Source organism: Eriocheir sinensis, chromosome 41, assembly GCF_024679095.1.
Source record: "Eriocheir sinensis breed Jianghai 21 chromosome 41, ASM2467909v1, whole genome shotgun sequence".
Lineage (NCBI taxonomy): Eukaryota > Metazoa > Arthropoda > Malacostraca > Decapoda > Varunidae > Eriocheir > Eriocheir sinensis.
In genome coordinates, this window is record NC_066549.1 from 10,288,654 (window position 1) to 10,313,653 (window position 25,000).

At 43.5% G+C, this 25,000-nt stretch overlaps 1 protein-coding gene across 7 annotated transcripts in view; it reads left to right on the forward strand.

Moving 5' to 3' along the window:
* LOC127009631 (FMRFamide receptor-like) overlaps positions 1-25,000 on the forward strand; it is a 188,684-nt gene that overhangs the window by 10,317 nt on the left and 153,367 nt on the right. The window contains exon 1 of one of the 7 annotated variants that reach the window (XM_050882875.1): positions 23,701-23,724. The exons of 5 other annotated variants lie outside the window; for them this stretch is intronic. The gene's annotated coding sequence lies outside the window, so the exon portion shown is untranslated. Of the gene's footprint in view, positions 1-23,700; positions 23,725-23,815; positions 23,969-25,000 lie in introns of those variants that run through there. One more of the 7 variants, XM_050882873.1, reaches the window with a different exon arrangement.

Consider the following 25,000-nt stretch of genomic DNA (forward strand, 5'->3'; position numbering starts at 1 on the left):
GAGAGAGAGAGAGAGAGAGAGAGAGAGAGAGAGAGAGAGAGAGAGAGAGAGAGATCAGTCCTTTGCTTCATGTCCATCTAGATGATTGCTCTCTTTTTTCTCCCTCCTCCTCGCCACCATCATCACTGCTCTAGGGCTTCCCGCTCGCCACCAATCATCTCAGGCCTTTATCTTGTGGACGTTTTCCTCGCCGGGGGCCACCGATCACCTTGTTACCGGCCACTAACGACCCTTTAGTCCCCGAATAAGAAGCATTTTGGGAAGGAATCTTAACCATCGCCGCCGCCCTTCCATCCCTCTCTTCTACCCTCCACCACGATGAGGTAAAATGATCAGAAAATTAAATTATCTGATGGTCGAGGGAGGATCTTTATAAGGTTATGAATACTGAGTGGTGTTGTGTCAATTGGTAAGAGTGGTGGTGGTGGCAGCGGTGGTGGTGGTGGTGGTGGTGGTAGTTGTGGTGGCGAGCTGTCTTTTTCAGGGGTGACAGAGATGCATCAACAGATCATTATTTTGTTCTGGTCCCCTGCTGTGCCGCGACCTGAGTGTTCGTATTGGTTGATTGTATCCTTTGTGTCAGCGTGTTTGTGGTGGTGGTGGTGTTGATCAGGATAATGACGGGAGTCCTGTGGCTATTCCCTTGAGTTGTCTTGTCGGTTATAAATATATTGAGAGGACTAACACCGAAATTATTATTGTTATTATTATTATCATTCCTATTCTTGTCAGTAGTAGTAGTAGTAGTAGTAGTAGTAGTAGTAGTTGTAGTAGTGGTGGTGGTGGTAATAGTAATGGTGGAAGGCGAGTCTCATAAATGACCATCACTTTTTGTTTAATAGTTTGCCATCGAGGTTCAATCACGTTATTACCTCGTCCACAAACTTTTTTTTCCCTCCTGGCGAGAGTCTGGTGCAGGACAATAATTATAATGCGTTCACCTTTAAGTTCGACAAAGTTATGAATAATTAATGTTTCATGTCAATCGCTGCGGCATAATTATTATCATCAAAAAGCATGACCTAGAAAAAAAAGCTTTAAGTGATTAATTGTAGCTTTTAGCAGGCTATTAATATGGAGGAGTGAATATTTCAGAGTGCGTAGAGCGTCGTCCTCTGGGAGTTGTCACCGCCACATTTTATCTCCTTTTTTATCGGTCGGAAAATTGTTTAAACATCGACCTTTTGAAAATTTTAAAGGATAACTGCCCTGATTTCCCTCCCCAGTCCCGTCTAGAATACTGAATACTAAGGGGTATTTGGGGGACTTACGGCGGATTCTTTCTGATGGGGCTTGATTCTCCTTCCTCTTGACAAACGGATCGTCTTCATTGATGGAATTATGTGAAAATGTCGCTTGTTAAGTGGAGAAGAAGAACTGTAATGGGGCCAAGTATCTAAATTGCGCGTTTTGGATAGAGTTACCATGTTTTCTCTCTCCACCACTCTTCTTCTTCTTCTTCTTCTTCTTCTTCTTCTTCTTCTTTTTTTTCTTTTTCTTTTTTTCTTTTTCTTCTTCTTCTTTTTCTTTTTCTTCTTCTTATTCAATCTTTTTGCTCGTTTGTTTTCCTCTGACGATTCATTCTGATACGATCTACTCAAATAAGAAAGAGAGAAGAACCTAAAACAGACATAACACAACGACAACCAGAAACAGAGCCAAAGGTAGTAACATAGGAAGAGCGACATACAAGGCACGTAAGGGTAACCCGCAACAGCAATCACACATACCACATGGGTGGTGAACCACTACACGTAGTGCAAGAGGAAAGAGACCTCGGGGTCACCATCAGCAGTGACTTGAAACAAACAAAACACTGCAAGTCCGCCTGTAAGAAAGCTAATACAATGCTTGGGTTCATAGCGAGGAACTTCGAATACAAGATGCCGGGAGTTATGTTATCCTTGTATAATTCGCTGATAAGGCCCCACCTGGAATACGCCGTGCAATTTTGGTCTCCAGATTACAGGAAAGACATTGAATTACTTGAGAGAGAACAGCGCCGCGCTACGAAGATGATACCATCACTGAGGACGAAGCCCTATGAAGAGCCACTCGAGCGACTCAACCTCTTCACGTTGGAAAAGAAACGACTGCGGGGAGACATGATACAAGTCTTTAAGTACCTGAACAAGCTCAGCAACGTTGATCACTCCAAACTCTTCACGCTACTAACTAACCTGAGAACAAGAAACAACGGAAAAACAGTTCAAGCAAAGCGATGCAATACCGACATCGGCAGGAGTTATTTCTCGAATAGAGTGGTTCGCCACTGGAACAGCCTTCCTGCAGAAGTGGTTAGCGCAGAGAGCATCAACTCCTTCAAGAAACGCATTGATCGCCACTTTGCTGCATCGGGAGTGAACTGAACGTATCCAAGAGTAGGTGCACAAGTGCTTTAATCCTTCCCTGCATGCCACTCCTATGGCAAACGGATTGATTAAATCACTGAAAGCAGGCAGCCTAGTAATGAGCCAACAGGCTTTCTGCTGCCTGCTAGTCCATGTTTCCATGTTTACTAGTAGCGTGAAACAAGGCACTTATGGGTGACCCGCAAGAGTGGAATAGAGCGACAATAGGAAGGCTGAGGAGAGACAACGCGGCGGCGGCAACAGGTAAAGAATGAGAGGAAAAAATAGAGATATACAAACCAAATGCCTCGGGAGCTGCCAGAATACTGTTAGCGGAAGAGAGAGAGAGAGAGAGAGAGAGAGAGAGAGAGAGAGAGAGAGAGAGAGAGAGAGAGAGAATGTCAGTTATATAAATAAAGAGTTTTGAAAAGAAAAGTTAGATAAAAAAATATGTAGATAAATAGTGAGAGAAAGAACGAGAGCGTGTGTGTAATGTTTGTTATATAAATAGTATAAAAAAGTATCGCCAGGCAGATAGATATATAGATAGATATTGAGGGAGACAGACAGACAGACAGACAGACAGACAGACAGAGGGAGTTATCATGAAGGTGACGAGTAGGGGAAGGAAGTAAATGAGGATGGCGGAGGATAAACAAACGGATATGAGTCAAGTGGAGGGGTATTGGAGGGAGGGAGAGGAGGTCAGGGAGAGGGAAGGAGAGGAGGAAGACAAAAGGGCAGGAAAGTGTGGCGAGTCAGAGGGAAAATGGGGGCGCCCTGTGAGATGGAAAGGGTCCTGAAGATATGGAAACCGATAAATGATGAGCGAGTGTGGACAATTGGGCGATAAGACGAATGGGTTAAACTCTCTCGCCAACGGGGCAGAAAAAAAGAAAAAGAAGAAGTGTCTGGTATTTTCTCTCACCATTATATCTTTTTTTTTTCATTCCTGTCTCATCTCTCAAGTTTGTTTTATTTTGTTTATATTTCTCGTTCTTTTTTTTTACTGATTCTTGTCTTTTTTTCTGTATGTTCACTAGTTTATCGTTGTTTCTTCCTCTCTTAGTCTATTTGCTTTTTTTAATACTGCTTCATATATATTTATTTATGTGAATGTTCAAACCCGTATCTCTCTCTCTCTCTGTGCCATTCCTTTTCGCCCGTCGCTCCCTTCTTATCTCTCTGCCAAATTTTCCTTTTTTATTATCACGAAACTCAACCCTCGCTTCCCTTTCCCCTTTAACATCCCTTCATTTTCTTTATTTGGCTCCCCTTATCTAGTTTCATTTTTCGCCCCTTGTCATTAGTCGCTTCATATTTGTTTGTCTTTCCGCCCGGCTGAAATTTACCTATCTGTGTCCGACTGTGTATATCTGTTCGTCTGGCATTTGACTTGTGATGCCTGTCTGTCTGTTCCTGTGTCTCTGTCTGTCATTTTGCAAGTTATCTCTTCTCTCTATCTATGTATCTATCTGTATCTCCTTGACATTCCCTCTCTTTACCTATCCCCAACATACCGCCCGCATCTTCTTCATCTCCCCTTCTGATATCCATCCCTTCCCCCACCCACCCAGCGGCCCCTTCAACCCCACCTTCACCCCCCGTCCTTCTTGCCTCCTCTTGACTGCTTGATGGACTTCTCTGAGGCGCCAGTTTGATACCAATGACGCCCGACGACTGCCTCCCGATAAGTCAAGTGTCGCCCCAGCTATAAATTCCTTCGACCAACGTCTTTTCATGAGCCAAAAGGACCTTGGAGTTTAGAAGACGTACACACGCATATCGTAGCTGTGACGTCAAGGGGGTGGGGGTGGGGGGGGGATAAGGAGAGAGAGAGAGAGAGAGAGAGAGAGAGAGAGAGAGAGAGAGAGAGAGAGAGAGAGAGAGAGAGAGAGAGAGAGAGTTATTTACAGTTAGTTAGTTAGTTAGTTAGTTTGTTTGTTTATAATGCTTAGAGACCTCACTAGGACAAAGAATTTCCCAAAGTTACTCAGGGGTAGCCAATATTGGGAAGGTTGAGGTATTGTCAGCGGCGGCGGTGGTGGTGATGGTGGAGGAGGTGAAGGAGGAGGATAAGTGTGTGAGTGGACGGGTGAGTCGCTTTGAGGATAGGGATGATTGAGTTGATTGTCCTGGCAGTGGTATTATTGTTGGTGGATTATTGGAATGATAACTGTGTTGGTGATGGAGGGGGTGATCTTCGACGTGGTGGAAGGGGTGGTAGTTGATGTAGTAGTGGTGCTTGAACGGGGTAGGTGATATTGAAGGTGGTAATGAGTGAGTGGTGCATGTGGGGGGTGTTATTTGGGGGGGATGGTGGTGGTGTGAGGGTGGAGGGTGGGGGTGGCATGGGGTGGGGGGTGGGTGGGATGGTAACTGGTGGGGTGGTGGGCTGGTGGGGCTGTTGGGGTGGTGGGGTGGTGGGGCTGATGGGGCTGGTGGGGTGGTGGGGTGGTGGGGCTGGTGGGGTGGTGGGGTGGTGGGGCTGGTGGGGTGGTGGGGTGGTGGGGCTGGTGGGGTGGTGGGGTGGTGGGGCTGTTGGGGTGGTGGGGCTGTTGGGGTGGTGGGGCTGGTGGGGTGAGGTAAAGGTGTGGTGGTGACGGAGAGGACAGCTAGGGAGGCGGCGGCGAGGCGTGGCGAGATGGACTGAGGTTGGTTGTCGTTATCGGTCTTCTTCCCTTTGAGTAAGAGACTCCGGTTCTCTCTCTTGAAGGAAGCGGCGCCGCGACCCTGGTGATGGATGAATCTCTGAAGGGTCTGTTGGGGCGACATGATGGCGCGTGGAGGCTGCTCGGGAGACTTGGAGGCTCCGCGGGTCCTGCATTTTCTTCTTTTTATTACCACTATTATTATCATATCGAGTGGTGGCGGGTCGGTTATGGCGCGGGAAGGCAATATGTTTATGTCTGTTTGTGTGTGTGTGTGTGTGTGTGTGTGTGTGTGTGTGTGTGTGTGTGTGTGTGTGTGTTGTGTTGTGTTTATGGTGGTTTATCCGTAAAGTATTTGATGGATGAGAGGCAGTGTGTTGTTACTTCTAATTTGTTGTTCCTTTGGTGATATTTTACGTTGACAGGCAGTGGTCAGTTTGTGGGTGCAAGTCACCACGTCCTGATTACGTGTTGGACTCGTGATAGCCAGCAAGCACCCTAGGGGAGAGATTTGGACCTCGTTTAACCGGTCTATCTGTGCTATTGGGACCTATCACACCACACCCCTTCATCCTCCTTGCTCAAGAGGAGACAAGAACAGCTCCATGTCAGCGGAAAATCTTTCGACCTGAGCGGTTCGGGAACCCTTGCCTGTCAGGCGTCACCTTGTCAGGGCAGAACCTTAGACCCTCTGCAACACGGAAACGGTGTGTGTGTGTGTGTGTGTGTGTGTGTGTGTGTGTGTGTGTGTGTGTGTGTGTGTGTGTGTGTGTGTGTGTGTGTGTGTGTGTGTGTGTGTGTGTGTGTGTGTGTGTGTGTGTGTGTGTGTGTGTGTGTGTGTGTGTGTGTGTGTGTGTGTGTGTGTGTGTGTGTGTGTGTGTGTGTGTGTGTGTGTGTGTGTGTGTGTGTGTGTGTGTGTGTGTGTGTGTGTGTGTGTGTGTGTGTGTGTGTGTGTGTGTGTGTGTGTGTGTGTGTGTGTGTGTGTGTGTGTGTGTGTGTGTGTGTGTGTGTGTGTGTGTGTGTGATAATGATAATAATGATAGAATAGTAAATATAATAATAATAATAATAATAATAATAATAATAATAATAATAATAATAATGATAATACTGAAAACAGTAAAGGATTTACTTAGATCTGGCAGCCGTCAGTCTGAAAATTTACAATAGGAGTGAGTGCTGTTCAGTCTGATTGCTTTTTCAATGGCTGTGGTCGAAGGTTTTGGAGATATTGTAGTGTGTCGGTGAGTCCAAGATGGGGGAGCATCTCGCCGGAGTTTGGGAGACGCTAATCTCTAGGACCTTGGATCCTTGGCTCATATGACATCGGGTGGTAGGGGGTGCGGGCAGGGGTGTCGTGCCTTAGCACGCTCATGTAGTTCCCCGGGCTGGTGAGATAAAAGTTGGTGATTGATTTCTGCGCAGCATTGTGACAGGCTGCGTTCAGTGTTCCTTTGCCGGAATGTTCATGCCTCCATCGTTGCATTGTCACCTGGCCAACCTCGCGCCAGCAGCAGGGTGGACGGGTTGGCGCATCCTGTCGTGTCGGCAGTGTGGGTGGCCAGGCTGGTCGAGTCGACGACAAATAGTCGTTAATGCTGCTTTTCATTGGCGGCAGACACATTTTGCTCACCGTCTCGCAGTTACATTGTCGCTACATTACGTGAACAATTTATTTACGGTGATGGTTCTTTAGAATGAAATTTTTTTTGAAACTATGGGAGAAGGTATGGGAGGGAGGATAACTAGCTGATCGTAGCAGCTGCGGAGCCCCCGAAGCCCTATCCCAACCTCTTGAGGTCAGGACTTGAACAGTGCGTGAAGGAGAGGGGATGATGTTATGCTGATATTTAGGGACTAACTGCGATGTAGGAAGGCTTGTGCGAATGGCGCAAGAGCATAGCGTGTGCTTGGGGGAAAGGGGGGTGTAGTGTGTAGCATGTTTGCAAAACATGATTGACGAAGTGGGTTTAACTGATACTGGTGAGGAGGTATAAGGAGAGAGTTGTGTGTGTGTGTGTGTGTGTGTGTGTGTGTGTGGTTAGGAGAGCCACCACAACCCGTGTTCTTTTCCCTTGCTGATACCACAATGACCCGAGTAGTACAGGACGCCATCCTCACATCAAGCCACCATGACGGCAGGTGTGCGGCGGCGCGACCTGGCTGGGATCACCCGCACAGGTGTTGGTGTTCCACAGTGACGTGACGCGGGACCACAGACGACGACTGAAAATAGAACCTAAATGCCCCAAAGTGAAGGTCAGAGTGGCTGATCACTGGTGCATCTGAATCTCGTATTTTAGAGAATATTTCAGCGTGTCAGCCATTATGGAGCCAAATTCAGACGTTGCTCCTGATATTTTATCAACACAGCTGACCTCGTAAGGTTGGCGGCGGGGGGATGGGGGTAAGGGAGAGGGAGGGAGGATACGGAGGGGAGTGACTGAGTAAGGAAGCGCATGAAGAAAGGCGTCAGCCAGAAGGGGCATGAAAGGAGGGAGCAGAAGTGTAACATTCAATTCATTATCGTTGAGTCTTTCCTCCTCCCTTCCTTCCTGCACTTCTCTTGCACTTTGGCCCGGCCCATGATTACTTCACATCCGCCACGCCCCTTCCTTCCTCAATCCTCTCCTCACAGGGCTTCCCCACCGCTCCCTTTTCCTTTCTCCCTCTGAGACACTCCCCCAACACTCTAAACTATACCCTGCATCTAACACAGACACAGCACTCCCCTCACCCTCACCCTTCTCTTCCTATCAACACTTTCCTTCTGTTTACCGATCCAGAGTTCATTGCAGTGCCCCTTCATATCAGCCGCACCTATTAAGTTTTCATGCCTCCTTTCCTCTCATAAACCTCCCTTTATAGTAAAATATTAACCCAACTTTTTTTAGGACACTTAAACTCCTTTTTCTTTACACTTATTCGTTTCCCCCACTTCACCCACCCTTCCTAAGCCTATGCAACAAGTATACTCTTCTTTTTCGGCCCTCTTTTCCTTTACCTTTTTCCACCAAGAATTCCTTTCCGTTGACACTTCTGCTTCCGTCTCTTTTATGGTCCCATCTCGCATCCTTGGCATTGATCTTCCCACGTAATATAAAAACTCTCACACTTGTTTCTTTATAGAGGCAATAAACTTTCGTCCTGCACCCACTCCTCCGCCTCTTCTTCCTCCACAGTCTTTTCTCCTCCTCCTCCTTCTCTTACACCTCCTCTTCCTCCTCTTCCTCTTCCTCCACATGTCTCCCTTGCTCCCTTGCCTCTCATTATCTTCACTGATTGCATCGATCTAAGTTTCTCTTTCACCTACGCTTTCTTGGCCGCCATCAACTCGTCACTCTTATCGCTTGTGGCTACTTCAGACGATGCTGCTGCAGTGTCTGTTTGGCGCATAGATCAAAAAAAATATCTGATCTGTCCTGTCCTTTGATGTTTGCTTTGAAAACAGCATCGTGTCGTGTCTAAATATTTTGAGAGGAGAATTTCTTTAAAGGAAAGCAAAGGCTGCGAAGAGAGAAAGGGAAGGAAAGGGAGTGGGTTGTTACTGAGGGCATAGATAGATGGATAGATAGATAGATAGACAGATACATACATATATATATATAAATATATATATATATATATATATATATATATATATAGAGAGAGAGAGAGAGAGAGAGAGAGAGAGAGAGAGAGAGAGAGAGAGAGAGAGAGAGAGAGAGAGAGAGAGAGAGAGAGAGAGAGAGAGAGAGAGAGAGAGAGAATATTATAAGTTCATGGTTTCGGTGAGTAACATTCAAGGGAGTTATAATTGATGTAACAATTGCAAGCATTCATAAAGCGAATGGAAAACTATATAACGTGAAGGGAGATAATACTGCGTAATTAAGCTAATGGAAGGGGTACAGGAGGGGGGGGGGGGTGACGATGGGGAGGAGGAGGAAGAGGAAGGGAACATAGAGAAGGAGAAGGAGTTGGAGGAGAAGGAGGAGGACATAAAGATAGAGGATGGAAAAGGGGAAGATGAATAGTAGGAAGAGAAGGAGAAAAAGGAGGAGGAGGAGAAGAAGAAGAAGAAGAAGAAGAAGAAGAAGAAGAAGAAGAAGAAGAAGAAGAAGAAAATAAAAAAATACATCAACAACACAAACGAAGACACTTAAGACGATTAAACACAACAACAACAACAACAACAACAACAACAACAACAACAACAACAACAACAGGTAGAGGCGAGGGAAAATTAAAAGAAAGAAAAAAAATAAAGCTACAGGGAAAACAGCGCTACCTAAAAATAACCCGAGTGAGGTGAGAGAGAGGAGAGAAAGGTCTTGCGGGGAACAAGGAACGCGGGGGGGAGGGGGGAGAGAGAGAGAGAGAGAGTCAGGCAGACATAATTTGTATAAGCACATAATTATATATAGTACTGACAAGATGCTGCCTTTAACAATCACTGGCATGTTGTATTCTCTCTCTCTCTCTCTCTCTCTCTCTCTCTCTCTCTCTCTCTCTCTCTCTCTCTCCCCCCCGTTCTTTGTTCCCCGCAAGACCTTTCTCTCCTCTCTCTCACCTCGCTCGGGTTATTTTTAGGAACCCCTGTCCGCTGTTTTCCCTGCGGCCTTATTATTTTTTTCTTTCTTTTAATTTTGCCTCGCCTCTACCTGTTGTTGTTGTTGTTGTTTTTAATCGTCTTAAGTGTCTTCGTTTATGTTTTTGATGTATTGTATTCTTCTTCTTCTTCTTCTTCTTCTTCTTCTTCTTCTTCTTCTTCTTCTTCTTCTTCTTCTTCTTCTTCTTCTTCTTCTTCTTCTTCTTCTTGTCCTCCTCCTCCTCCTCTTCTTCTTCTTCTTCTGTTTCTCCTCTATGTTTTTGGCACTCGAAGACCTTGCTCAATTTGCCTTTTCTGAGTTAAATACAGCCTCTGCCAACCTTCGCACACTATCTCTATATCCTTTACTGATATATAATGAAGAATTTATGCTCCATTTATTGTTGCTCCTAGTTTTGCTCTAGAAAGTATGTCGCTTTTCTCCTAATTATTTTATGTGGCTCGAATGAGCTTTTATGAAACATCCTTGCATTTTTTTTAGTATGAAGAGGTCGCTCCCTGCATTCTTCCAACCACTGTGTGCAGGACATTGTTGGTGCTGCTCACAAAGTCACTTGCTCTACTGCTCTGTCAGGCGGCATTCTCAACTGATATTTTCTTCAGTTTATTTAACGTAAAAAAAATAAATTTTGTTGGGATCGGATGATGGCAAGCATTGTGTGGGGGTGAAAATTAGCAGCTGGCAGCGGTGCATGTGGGTTATGGTATTCATGCTGGTGTTGAGATTGACAGTGGTTGTGTTGTGGTGAGGCGGTGATGACGTTTTCGAAGGGGGTGCTGAGGGTGGTGATTGACGTAGTTGTGGCGGTAGTGGAATTCGATGCTTTAGTCCATTTACTTTGCTGGATTCTTGGCTCGTTGCCGAGGAAGTACTTAGGACGCTGCTCATTGGCTACTGGCGGGCTGCGTGTCTGACCTCTCCGTCGTCGAACATCCTCACGTAGGTTCAGAAAATATTCAATATTTCTTTACATAGCTCACCTATTACGCAAAATAGGTAAATGTTGACGTCATTTGATTAAGCAGTGATTGTACAACTATAAAACGATTTTCAAAACTCAGTGAGTGAAAAATAAAGTAAGTGCCGTGAGTAGAAATTAGAGAGTATTGTTGAATGTTTATATTACTTTTTATATCGATATTTGCTCTAGTTATGGAATCAATATTTGCATAGAATAATTGTTCTCGTACATAAAATTCTCCTGAATACGATTGTACTCCCAGATTTTAGATAAAGTGAAATATAAAAGGACACCAGTAAGGATTTATAAAAAAAAGGTGGGTGAGTGGTTAGCGTGCCGGTTCTGCGTCTAGGAGGACATGGGTTCGAGTCCTGCCCTCCGCCACGGCTGGGATTTTTCAGTAACCGTCGTGTGGCCCAAGATACCCACATGCTATCCTGAAGACCACCTATCAACCCGGACTCTTGATTCTCTCTCTAAAGAGGGGCTCAAGGATGAGCTCCGGGGGGCAGCATGAGCCAAGCAAGACGGCGCAACTATAAACACCTCCCTTCCCCATAACGGGCTGAGGCCCCACCAAGAAAGCCTACCGGCGCCATAGGCCGACACGTAAAAAAAAAATACATGAAATATTTGCTAAATAGTAAATTCTACTCACAGTAGTTACTTTTTATTACCCTGTTGAGTTTTGAAAATTGTAGTTGTACAATCTGCTAAATCCAGTGATGACACGCAAACTTGTCTATCTCGTGTAGCAAATGCATTAAGTAAAGAAAGGTAAATATTTTCTGAATTTATGCGATTATTTTGGGCGAAAGAGATGACAGATACCCCGCCAGCCAACAGCCAATCAGCAGCGTCCTAACCTACCGGCTAGGGACCAAGACGCTGCTGGTAAGGGTCCAGCCTTTAATGAGTGGACCAAAGTTTGCTTGCAACTGTTGGAAATAGCAACGGTAGTTATGGTATTATTATTATTATTATTATTATTATTATTATTATTATTATTATTATTATTATTATTATTATTATTATTATTATTATTACTATTATTACTATTATTATTACTATTATTATTATTATTATCCTTACCTTCATCATAAAGTAGAAAAAGATAGTACTGATCTCATGTTAAGCCTTCAAATTTTTTTTTATCAAGGCGAGGGTTTTATTGCCAAGTAAGAAGAGAGAACACCGAAATGTAAAAAAAAAAAATAAATAAATAAAAATGTTGCTTAACGGAAAGTGGTGAAAAAATAGCTCCCTGCGCAGAGCAAAACAAAAAAAGTCTTTTTTTTCCTATTTGTGCAACGGTTAATGGTCAATTAGGTGAAAGTGATGCAAGCGTGAGAGAATATAAAGGGAGCAGCAGGAAGGAGGGAGGGAGGGAGGTGCGTAGGTGTTTCGAAGAAGATAAAACAACGGAGGAGTTCATCCACGTGTGTGGCCAGAATGGTAATAAAAGATGTGTGTGTGTGTGTGTGTGTGTGTGTGTGTGTGTGTGTGTGTGTGTGTGTGTGTGTGTGTGTGTGTGTGTGTGTGTGTGTGGTATTATAAAAGTCGGGAAGGAATACTGCATGACATTAAAGGATAGAGATGAAGAAGGACGAGAGCTCGGACTAAAGAACGAGTTGGAAGATAAGAGAAGGAGCGCAAGAACCAACAGGAGGTGGACGAAGGGGAGGAAGAAGAAAGAAAAACTGACAAAGATAACCAGAAAAAAAGTATTGAATAGCAGCTGAAGACAAGGCACTTAATTATAGTATTGTAAGAACACACACACACACACACACACACACACACACACAATGTCACTTAACACTCTCGGCCTCGTGATAAAAATACCAGACATTGCCCTTCCTTACCCTACTGCCTCCCCCATACCGTTCCTTCCTCCTCCTTCTCCCTTTTTCTTCCATTGCCATACTACCTCTTTTCTCCACTTCCATCCGTTCCCTCCCTTGGCTTTTACTTCCTCCCTTCCCCTCTCCTTCCCTCCATCAGTTCTCTCTCTGTACCTCATCACCTCTTTGTATCCTCTGCCTTGCCCTTCATCCCTTTCCTTCCTCCTCCTCCTCCTCCTCCTTACTCCTCCTCCTCCTCCTCTCCCCCAAACGACGCGTAACAAGTGAACGAGTGTCTTCTTTGGGTGCCACAGTGACGTTTTGGCGCCGTTCCCTGGCACAGTGCCACTCATCACCTAGAGCAGCTCAGTGTCTTTTTAGTTTTTTTTTTTTTTTTCTTTATCTAATGTGAATTTTCTTCTTTTGATTTCCCTCATTAACCTCAGGGGGGCTTCGTAGCTTTTTGCCTCTCTCAGTAACCTTTTTTTTGTAGGGGTGCGTTATATATAAGTTTACGGTGTGTGTGTGTGTGTGTGTGTGTGTGTCTGTGTGTGTGTGTGTGTGTGTCTCTCTCTCTCTCTCTCTCTCTCTCTCTCTCTCTCTCTCTCTCTCTCTCTCTCTCTCTCTCTCTCTCTCTCTCTCTCTCTCTCTCTCTCTCTCTCTCTCTCTCTCTCTCTCTCTCTCTCTCTCTCTCTCTCTCTCTCTCTCTCTCTCTCTCTTTTCCCATGACACGCTGGAGTTACACCTTCAACACTCATTATCAGGAATAAGATAAACGAGTTAATTACCCAGAACAAGCCATTAGTGATATATACGCCCATTAATTTACAAACACCGGATCTTATGGCCGATCATTAGACTCCGTAATAAGGATCGACGGGGCAGACAATGGAAGCCTCGCCTGCAAATGACGGTCTGCTGTTACCGAATGAAGCACACGCACCGATGAAACGTGCCCCGGGTCATGAATAGTGAAGTGTGTCTGTCTGATTGGTTCGTTGTCCCTCACTGCGTATACTGGTAGAGAGAAACAAGAGGAGAAAAAAGTGAACTGTAATGTATTTCACTGACTCGGAAAAGAAAATGCTGACCCCTTGGCAAGTTTGGTTTCTTTACGTCCAGTGTTTTTATCGCGACAGTATGCACGAGCAGCTTCGTCATAGATTTTTCTGATAATTTAATAATAATGTGTTGGTGATAAAACTTACAATTGATTGCATTCATTTTAACAGGAGGCAGAAATGTATCGAGGGAAGGTGTCGCTGCAGACCTTAAAAACGTTGACAAAAAGGATGCTGCTCCGTTGTGTGCACCCTTTGAGACTGAGTGACCTGAGCGTGCTGTATTTCATGACCAGCGAATGCTATTTATCTCTCATTACGGAATTGAACATGAATGACATTTTGGCCAGTAAACAAGATAGGAAGGACACGGATGATATGCATTAAATGTTGAAGCACCTGTGAGATTTTTCTTCATATTAAGTAATCTAACTAGTCATAAGCAGTCCTTGACGTTAAACTTTTTCTAATAATGTTTTTTCTATTTCTGTTTATTTTTCCTTTTTTTTATTCTATTATGTTTATTCACTTGTTCCTCGGCAAGCATAATCGAGAATGGGACTGATTTTAAAGAGAGCGTCTGCATAAGCAATCGCATGTCATATTGTTTAAGATTTATAGAAAAGTTCTTCGAAGGAAATTGCTAAAAAGAAAACAGTCAGCGAGTCAAATGATCAGTGTGATGTGAAATGATACGGAAGAGGGTGAAAGGGTGTACAACTTGCACAAGGAAACCAAGCAGAATGCACCATTTAAAGTCGATGAACAGTAATTGTATCCGCGATGAAAAATCAAGAGACAAAGACTGTTCAATTACTTTTAATTTGCTTTCGATGTTTTTATTCAGTTCAAAATTAGTGAGGGATCATGACAAAAAAGCAATTTTCTGTAATGGCGCTGCTAATGATCACGTGTGTTGAGGGGGAACTATTGCCGGTGTTAGCAGTGATCAAGGTGGTGGTGGTGGCGGTATTTGTGGCTTTGTAGAGATGGTGTTGAGCTGATAACGTCAACAGAAAGACATAATACTCTGCATCACCGCAAATAAGGCTCTGAGTATCCTTGTAACACTTTCCTGGATCAATATTCGTACCACTGACCAAACAGAATAAGGCCACCCAGCCGTGCCCGAGGAGATCACGGCGAAGATAAGCAGCACTCTCAGCACGCACTCGTCTCCTCAACACCTTGCGACGTATTGAAGCTCCACAAGAGAATGGAAACCGCCTTGTGTTACCTCAGATCCGTGGTAGTTACAGGTCCAATAGCTCAAGCTTGGTCGTCAATAAGAATACTTAGAACTCTCTAGATGTGGATATGATTGAAGTTCCTGTAAGGTTTCTGTCGAATTAGAGACTAGAGTGAGAATCTCGGTGAGGAGGAGGAGGAAATATAAAAAGGAACGAAGGGGAAGTTAAGGGAGAGGGAAAGAATTAGTGCTGGGAGGAAGGGGAAACAGGAGGAGGAAAAAAAAAAGTAGAATAAAGGAAGGTACTAAAGAGAAGCGGAAGAGGAAGGACATAGAGGAATAGAGGGATATATAATCATCATAATTTTCTCGGTATATTTTACGAAGCGGAAGTTAAGGGAGAGGGAGAGACTCGGTGCGCGGAGGAATCGAAAACAAGAGGAGAAAAAAAATAAAAATAAAAATGGGAAAAAAAAAGAACTGGAGTCGGAGCGTAGTAGAGAGAGGGAGGGATATGACTGTAATCCTCTCCATATTTTTCTCAACATCACTTAATCCCTTTGTTGTTCTTTATATAGACACTAGATGCTGTACATACATCATAAAACAGGTAGTGATGAAAATGTCAGTACCTGTTAATTAAAAAAGTATGGGATGGTGATATTTTTTTCTTCATAATTTTGTCAAGGGTAGAGACGGCACAAAGCCCTTACGTACCAAAGACTACAGGCACGGTGAACCTTTCAAGAGATTAGAGAAGCAGTCTTGTGTGTCGGAGGGTAAGGGCGGGAGGGGGCGAGAGGAACAGGTGTGAAAAGGTGTTGGGAGATATTTCCTTCGTCCCAGAGCAATCTCACTCACTCTGTCTGTCGATTTATCTATCTATCTATCTATCTGTAGCTATCTATCAATTCATCTATCTCTTTATTTCTATCTATCTATTTCTTACACATTAACAACACGTCAATCTGCGTTCCCTACATGATAAGGGATGAGTGTTTCTCGCCACTATCCATCCATCTATTTTATCTTTTTTTAAATATCTATCTGTTTCTTATACATACACAACGCTATTCTGTTTCAGCTGCATAATAAAGGATGACTATTCTCGCCACTATCCATTAATCTATCTTTTTATTTTTTATGTATATTTGTCTGTTTCTTATACATACACAATACGTTAATTTGTTTCACCCGCACAACAAACGATAACTTTCGCCGCCACAATACAGCTCCTCTCTCTTAGGGATTATTAGCTTTTAATTTTCCCTTCTATTGATTCGCTCCTCAGACGCTCAGGTTCTTCCCCGGCGGCCTCTTGTCTCTGGCCACACTCGCCTCTCACACCTTTTTGTTCTCTCTCTCTCTCTCTCTCTCTCTCTCTCTCTCTCTCCTACTTCTCGTCTTTAATAATGGTTTCCCTGAGACTCATCATCCTCTCTCTGTCAAAACTCACTCCGCGTTTTTTAATCATTCTCATTTTTTACCCTTCCCCTTCCTTCTGTTCATCTTGCCCTCATTCTTTTCTCTCCTCTCCGTTTGCTCTCATCTTTACTATCGTCTTTTCTTCCTTCTTTGTCTTCTTTTTGCAAGCTTTACATTTTCCTCTCATTCTTGTTTGTTTGTTAAATCCGTCGTAAGTCACTCCTTTGCTGATGTCATTTATTTTTTTCTGGTATTTTCTTTCTTCCTGCTGTGTCTTTCTTCTGTCCTTCCTGCCTTCCTTTCATTAAGTTTTGTCTTCTTTACTTCTTTTGTTTCTTCTTTTGTGTCTGCTCCTTCCGCCTTTCAGTTCTTCCTCTTCCTTTCTTCCTTTCCCCGTTATTTATCTATCTTTTGCTTGGCTCCCTTCCTTTCTTTCCTTCCTTCTTTCCTCGCTCACTGCTTTCTTTTCAAATATACTTCTCTTCCTCTCTTTCTCTCTGTCTCTTATTTTCTCTCATGCATTTTCTTTCTTCATTCAATGCTATCTCTCCTCGCCATTCCCTCGTCGTCTACTTTTCCACTTTCTTCTTCTTCCCCTTCATCATTTCTTCATTTTTATATCTCTTTCCTTTGTCTCTTATTTTCTCTTTTATTTTTCCCAACTCTTATCTATTTTTCCCTCTTTTTCCTCTCTCTCTCTCTCTCTCTCTCTCTCTCTCTCTCTCTCTCTCTCAAGTATACGGTAAGGAGAGGCGTCACATTTATCAGTCTCTCAGTGCTACGCCTTCCCCTTTTCTCTGCCCGATCCCTCTTAAGCCCCGACACGCCTCCCGCCCTGCCTTTACCTGCCCCTTAAGCCCCTTTATTTGTTGCTCCTTCTTATCAGCAGCCAGCCCGAGGGGTGAGAGTGTTTATCCCACCGAGTGAATTATTGTTTAAGCTCGTGGATATTAACTTCCCGGTTTTTGTTCTCTTCTCTTCCCTTCCATCCTTCCTTTCTCTTCGTTCTTTTCTGTTATTTTATGTTCTTTGTTTTTTTTTCTTATCATTGCTTTTTGATTTAGTTTTTTGTTTTTTGTTCTCATTATTTATCATCATTATCATCCTCGTTGGCGCCTTATTTATCATTTTTCTTCTATACTTTTTCCCTTTTTTCGTCATCCTCTGTCGATAAAATATTCCCTTCTCTTCCTCCTCCTTTTCTTCCTCCTCCTCCTTTTCCTCCTCATCCATTTCCTCCTCTTCCTCCTCATAATTATTGTCATGTCTATTAATTCGCCTTATAACTCGTAAATTACTTTTATATCCTCAATTGCCTTCGATCATTTACTCATTCTCAGTCATGCATTTTATCCTTTTCACCGGCGTTATTCTTGTTTGTTCAGTAGTTATTCATTGGCACAAGTATACATTTAACTCCTAATAGAATGGAAGAATGACTCCTAACTTACAGACGAAGAGACTCATTAATTCATTCTTCAGTTTGTTTTCTGTCATATTTTCACTTGCTACTATGACACTCCTTCACATTTTATTTATCCATTCGTTATGCTGACGTACTCATTCTCCGACTCACTTACTCACCCGGGCACACTCTTAATTACTCAACACCAGTGAAATAGTCGCCCATCTAGTTTCACTCATTCTCTCTCTCTCTCTCTCTCTCTCTCTCTCTCTCTCTCTCTCTCTCTCTCTCTCTCTCTCTCTCTCTCTCTCTCTCTCTCTCTCTCTCTCTCTCTCTCTCTCTCTCTCTCTCTCTCTCTCTCTCTCTCTCTCTCTCTCTCTCTCTCTCTCTCTCTCTCTCTCTCTCTCTCACCGTTTCACTCACTCCATTTCTCCCTCCCCACCATCTCTCGCTCTTTTACTTCCAGTCAGTATAATCAGTCAAGAGAAATTGCTTCCCATCCCCAATAATTATCATCCCTCCTATTCCTTTCGATTTCCCTCAAGTTCCTGGTAACCGCACGCTTCCTCGCCAACATATGAGTTTCGTTCCTTCCGGCTGCCTTTTGTTCTCACTCACTTGTTATCTCCCTCCGCAGAACGTCTCCGGCTCCTTCTCTCTTCCTTGAGCTCCTCCTCCTTTTCTTCATCTTCTTCTGTCTCCTCTTTTCACCCCGTTCGAGTCATTCATCTTCTCCACCCACCATAACCTCTCTTTTTCCTCCCTGACCTTCTCGTTCTTTTTTTTATTGTTCTTCCCCTCTGCACATTCTCGTTTTTTCTTCCTTGTATTTTTTTATCGCTCTCCTCTCTGATTTCCTATTTGTCTTCTCTTTTCCATCCGCCACCATCTCCCCTTGCCTCTCAGTTTTCCTCTTCTTTTTCCCCTCTCTCTTTTCTGACTTCCTCTTTCTCTTCTTTTCGTCATCCACCACCACCTCCCTCTCACCTCTCAGACCTCCTCCTTCTCTTCTTTGTCTTATTTCTCTTTTTCCTTTTTTTATACTAGCGAGTCATTCATCGTCATCATCTACCACCAACTCCAGTTCCCAGGGCCTTCACCACCTGTAGATTATCCCCTCCCATTACACCTGGCGCTCACCTTCAACTCTTGCAAGTCCCTGAATATGCATGCGACTCCTACGCCTGCTCCTCTTCCTTCTCTCCCATACCTTCCTCCTCCGTCCATCCCTCCCTCCCTTCTTCCTTCCTTCCCACCTCTGTCTGTTCGTCCTTCCGCCCCTTCCGCACACACACACACACACACACACGCACACACACACACGCACACACACACACCTTTCCCCTTCCCTCGCCCTTCTTTTTCCATCTGTCGTCGTGCACCCCCCTCCCTTTTTTTTCTTTTCGCGCCATATTTTTCTTCCTCCTTCCGCCGCTCCTCCCGCCTCCCTCCTCTTTCCTCACCTCATCTTCGCTCCCACAAATATTCCTTACCACTTGTCATTCTCAATTTATCGGCTTTTACACACTGCGACTCCCTTCCTTCCTCCCTCCCTTCGACCCTCCTTCCGTTCCGTTCCCTACCCTCCACGGCCTGCCTGCCTGTCTGCCATTCAGCCTTCCCGTCTCCCTTCCGCCCGGTCTGCCTATCTTCTAGCTTGTGTACATCCGCGCCACCCGCCCAGCCAGCCCCTCGTGCCGCCACCCTTCCCTTGATGTGGTTCCCAGTAGAAACGTCTGAAGTGGCACAATCAATGTATTTGCTCATCTCTTCACCAGAGTTGTCCTCACCCGTTTCCATTTGCGGCTTCCTGGAAAAAGAAACATGTCTAGAACCTGCAGCATATATGGAATAGCTTACTTTATGATTTAGTGTGTTTCTAAGACATTTCTTACCAAACATTTTGCGTCATAAATTGCATAGTGTCAGGTCTCTTACCAGAGTGAAACATCTTCCTTGACCTCATGTGTATAGAATTCGCAGTGTTCGTGTCGCTATTTGCACACCTTCACGCTACTGTCTGACGCCCCTGGGAAGGGTTTGGATCGATGTGTCTTTTGTATTGTAAATAACAAGTTTTTTTTTCCCCGTGGCGGAATCAAGGTGACCTCGCCAGGTGTCGCTGCATTTTGTATCGATTTACAAGAAAACTTCCCAATATTTCAACTTTGATAAATCGTTAGTTTCTCATTAATTAAAAAGTTGGGTTCGCCTCACCTGCCTCACATCTGGCTGGCTGCATAATATCATGGCGTCACGCCCCTGCAGCAGGTGTTCTGAGGGTGCCCCGCACCCCGCGGCGGGCACAACACTCCCAGCTCAGACAGAGGAAGGGTGATGCTCCGCGTCGCTTCTGCTAAACTGATTGTGACTGCAGGACAAACGTTATGCTATGTGTCATCATGTTTCAAGTTGAGTTTCAGTATGATATTAATGTTGTGAGACTCGAGGTAACAAAGTAGATGTGGATTTAGAATATGCGTTGTGCTTGCCAGCAGAGTGTCACCACGTGTGTGTGTGTGTGTGTGTGTGTGTGTGTGTGTGTGTATATATATATATATATATATATATACATATATATATATATATATATATATATATATATATATATATATATATATTGGAAAGCTCTGATTTTGTCTGGCGGTCCCTTTGGCGCGGCCGAGTACCTGCCGCGGCGAGGTAATGGGCAGCATGGAGACGCTCTTTAGACCACAATGAAAAATAGGCAATCTCGGAGGGTGGCAGCCGTTCTTATATAGAGCCAAGAAACCATAAATTCTCCATTAGCCTGTTTTTCAGTTTCAGTTTAAAACCTAAATTATCAGAAAACCAACCCATTGTTCTCCGTCTTGCTCATCGACTACAGAAGAGCCCTGGCCACGTGAAGGTATTGGCTTTTGAAAGAGAAATGACAGCGTGAAATAAATGGTCGTGGGGCAGACATCACTTGGCTGCGGGACGCCTGCGCCTGAACGAAGTGTCCTCCCCAAAACCGCCGCCAAATTCACAGGCAGGCCGTGAGGCCTTGAAACGTGTACCTAAAAATAAGTCGTGCTCATTACGAGGATACCCCAGAGAGAGATAATTCCATACTCAACACAACTGCGATACAGATGATTTTTTTCCTTTGCTGTTCCTTATTACACTTTGCTAATCACGTGCGTAATAGAGTAAGTATATTAAAACATAATATTAAGTAAAGATCTTCATTAAAAACATCCTCAATAAATGAGGAAATAACGATAATAATTGTAAACAGCTTGACTTTCTGGGAAAAGAGTTCATCACACACACACACACACACACACACACACACACACACACACACACACACACACACACATCTTGTTGCTTATTTTATTTTATTTCTCTTTATATAATTATATTTATTTACTGAAGCGCGTATGATTCATGAACATGTAACATGTACAACATTTTCAGTCCACGGCCCGTATACATTTAGCCATGTTTGTAGAGTGATATATTGCCTAATAAATCAGGACTAAATGGTAATGTTGTAACCATCTGTATAAATCTTCATACGAAATTCCGCCAGAAATGGAACACAGCTGCTCTACAGCAAATCTTTCTACGAAATGGTAATTTTCTACAAAACAAATTGCATAAATAATAACGGTAATTCTAAACATTCATCTTGCATTTTAATGATGTTTGTTATTTAATCCCTAAGTATAAGAGCTTGCCTCCGACGTAGCATTCCTGGAGCCAAGGAGCCACTCACCCAAAGCCTCGGGTACAGTTTAGTGGACCACAATAACGTCTGACTGCACGGGGCAAACAAAACTATGAAGCTCAGCTAGCCTACAAATTAGTCTTAACTTGTTGAAGTTATGCCTTGTTTCTAACCATTGCTGGAATGTGTGTGTGTGTGTGTGTGTGTTGGGGGGGGTGGGGAGATGGAAAACAAAATGGTGCTTGTCACGCACCCGCCCACTTGCAATCACCACCGTAAGTCTTCTTCTTCTTCTTCTTCTATTCCTTTTTTTACTTCTACTTTTTTCTCCCCTTCCATCTCCTCCTCTTATTCATTTCTCTCTTCTTCCCTCTGCTTTCCCCTGTCCTCCTCCTTCCTCAACAAACACAACTTAAGTCTCAACACTCAGGAGCCTAAACTGTCCACTTTGAACGAAAATATAAAATGAAAACTTTCCTTTGTGATCTTTTTTTCTCTTTTCTCCCCTGACGTCTTGTGACCCAGCTCTATTGAAATTCTCGTCACGTTCGCCACGCTGCTGTCCTGCTTTTTTTCATTTTGTTTTCTTTTTTATATATATTCTGAGCTAAATTCCTTTTGTTCCTTATGTTTACGTCCATAATTTCACGTTCTTGATCTAATTTCTCTGTCTATTTACTTTTATTATTTTTATTACGTGTTTTTTCTTCTCCATTTTTTTTTTTTTTTGGTATTACTGATTTTGTCAATATATTATCACGTTATTCTTGCGATACAATGTGGGGAATATTGGGGAGAGAGAGAGAGAGAGAGAGAGAGAGAGAGAAATATTCATATCAGTTTAGTAGCTTTTGTCATAAGCCTATAGTAAAAGATGCAAATTCAATTATTAATTTTGGGTCCTGAACACTATTGACGCAGGACAAAGCTTCTACAGCCATCCATTTCATCGTATTAACACACTATTGCTTGATGAGGTTTTCACTTTTTATTTCCCCCTTCTCTCTCTATGTACACTGCCCCGTAAATTGAAGCAATATATCCCCGTGTGTGCGCTAATATAGTTGGATTCGTTTAAAAAGTAATGGGACTAATATTTCCATTTGGCAGAGTGATGGGACACAACGGGGAAATTAAGTCAATCATTCGCTGTTGTCATAGACGTGGTCACATTATTAAGGAGAGTTTTTAGTCAGAAAAGCAGAATTTAGTATAAGCGGGATAAAATGACAGCTCTCTTATATATATAATTGTGTTCAACGTTAGACACGTAGTAGAGTGAGGGGGGCCGGGGGCAAGGAAGGGGGCAGGGATGGAGGTGGATAAGGGCTACAAGGGACGCAAGAGCGGAAGAGGAAGAGGGGAGCGCTGCTGAAGTTGAATTAGAAGCCTTTGTGTGAGGGTGCTGGAAAGTTTTTATTTGTTTTGCTAGCTGGTAACGAGTGTGTGTGTGTGTGTGTGTGTGTGTCATTGCAATCGTTGTTTGCGGTTCTCTTAATATTTGCATATTGTGTCACAGGCTTTCCTACTACACAGCTGCTGGCAACAATGCACTCGGGATATGTCTGACACTCGTGGAGGGGATACTATATTGTAATTAATATATCGCCAACGAAGGGCAGCCGCAGCTTTTGAGGCACTTTTTAAAATGTTTGAAAAAATAATTCAATAGAACAAAGATTAGCTAGAAAACGGCGTATTAAACCCATAAACTTGGTTATTGTTCTTGTCTCGTGAAGGTAGTAGATATTACGCTGACGTTGAATACAAATGAACACTGCTATTACTCTTTTTCATTGCAGTAGACATGGAATTACGGCAACGAGCAGGAGGTCGTATAAAATAATTATTTTAAAGGAGGTTTCTGAGAATTTTTCCTCACGATTCTTCCTCTTCTTCCTCGAAGATATTCGATACCTGGTAACCTTTTCTCAGGGATCAGATTTATACATCTAGGTGATGCAATAAGAAGCATATACATTTATGAGGAGTGTCTACGATCTGCAAAAGTACCCTTTCAATCTTACTCTGTGTCGAGGAGCTCACAACACTTGTCCCACTCACCGCTGACACCACTGTGGGTTCATTCCTTGAGTATGCTCCTCACAAACAGCCCATCGATTATAATTATTAGCAGCTCTCCGTAACATCGATTTGTTTGCTACATCGAAGAGCCTTAGGTGCGTCTCCCTCCTGTCATTCCCTCCTTCAGTGGAAGTGATGGCTGAGTGGTCAGTTGAAGAGTGTGGCGTTCCCATACATTGAATACAAGGCGTTTATAGTGAAAATAAATAACAGGTAATACATTTGGTCTCTGAAGCAACCAGTGGGTTAACTCGCTGGATCGAGGGGGCGAGGATAAGAGGAGGATCATATCCCTAAGTGCCAAAGGTAACTCAGCTATAGTCTTTACGCGGATTATAAGGCTAAAGTTGTTAATACTCTTTTACTTCAGATTTGTCATGCTGTATTACTAATTTCAACTTTTCCTCTCTTTTCAGGTGAGTATGAGAAGGATTCAAGTATGTCTGCTTCACGAGCCTGCATGGTTAGTAAGATCCTTCCAGGCTAAAGGGGTGGTGGCGGGAGGTACAGTCACCGTGCGGACAGAGGGAGGGAGAGAGGGAGAGGGAGAAATCGATGACCAAAGGCAGACTAATAGATCAAAGGAGGAAAATTCCAAACTCTGAAAGCTGAACGCGGCAACCCACAGCGGCCGCAGAAACCATTCAAACTGTTACGTTGTGCACCTTTGATTATGACGACTTCAGACTTTTTTTCTGCTGATTCCGGTGAGCGACTTCTTAATTTCATTGTTGTTAGTGGTCATTGTTTGTGTTACTGTTGTCTTTGTTAGTATTGTTGTTATTGTTATTGTTACTGTTGTGATTATAACTTGTTCGTGTTTTTCGCCTGTGGTCTCAGCCGACGGAAACTATTTGCATATCGTAATGTTGTTCACTTCGGTTGATTTTTTCTTCATTTCCTGTTGCCAACACTTCCCAAGATTAAGTCGAGTCTCGAGGGTGATATTAGACTCGTCGCGCGAAGAGGTGTGAAGTTGCCTTGTCTAAGAGTTTGTGTACTACAGATAATTACGACAAATTTACACCGTCCAGCCTCTTAGAAATACGACTACTTATCAAATATTCAAGCTTGCGTATATTTTATGTTAATACATACAGACTTCATTTTTAAGTTTCTTTTACATTGGCTCCGTAATAATGCAAGTTTGTTACGAACGGTATAGGACAGCATTCGTAATGATTTTGGGGTATTCTCTAACATGTATGCAGTTATTTCATGAAGTTTTATGAAATTCCTCCAGTTATTTGAGTTCCTTTTTTTCGTCGATAATTATATTATACTACGAAATTAAAAGACTTAAAGTTGACTTACATACAATATACACATTAAACAGATGGTAGAAATTATGATAATTTTAATTAGGATAGCAGAGTTAGTAATGCTAAGTTTTAAGTTTAAAAAGAAAAAGGAATTTATAAAAACTTAACTGTGTGTGTTCAACGTCATTTCTCCCCGCCCACGGTGACAGTCTGCTCGGCTTCCCACGGGGGCGTCCGGAAGGCGGGCGACTCTCCTGCGCTCCGCCTAGACCTGACACGGGAATACCAAAACGCGTCTTGGAGGAGAAAACAAAATATTCCTGCGTTTTCGTTCTTTTAAGATTTTCACTTGACAGGTGCAGGGAGAATGGTGTGTTTGTGTGCGTGCGTGCGTGCGTTTGTGTGTGTGTGTGTGTGTGTGTGTGTGTGGGTGGGTGGGTGTGGGTGTGAGTTTGCAAATGCATATGTGTGTGTCGA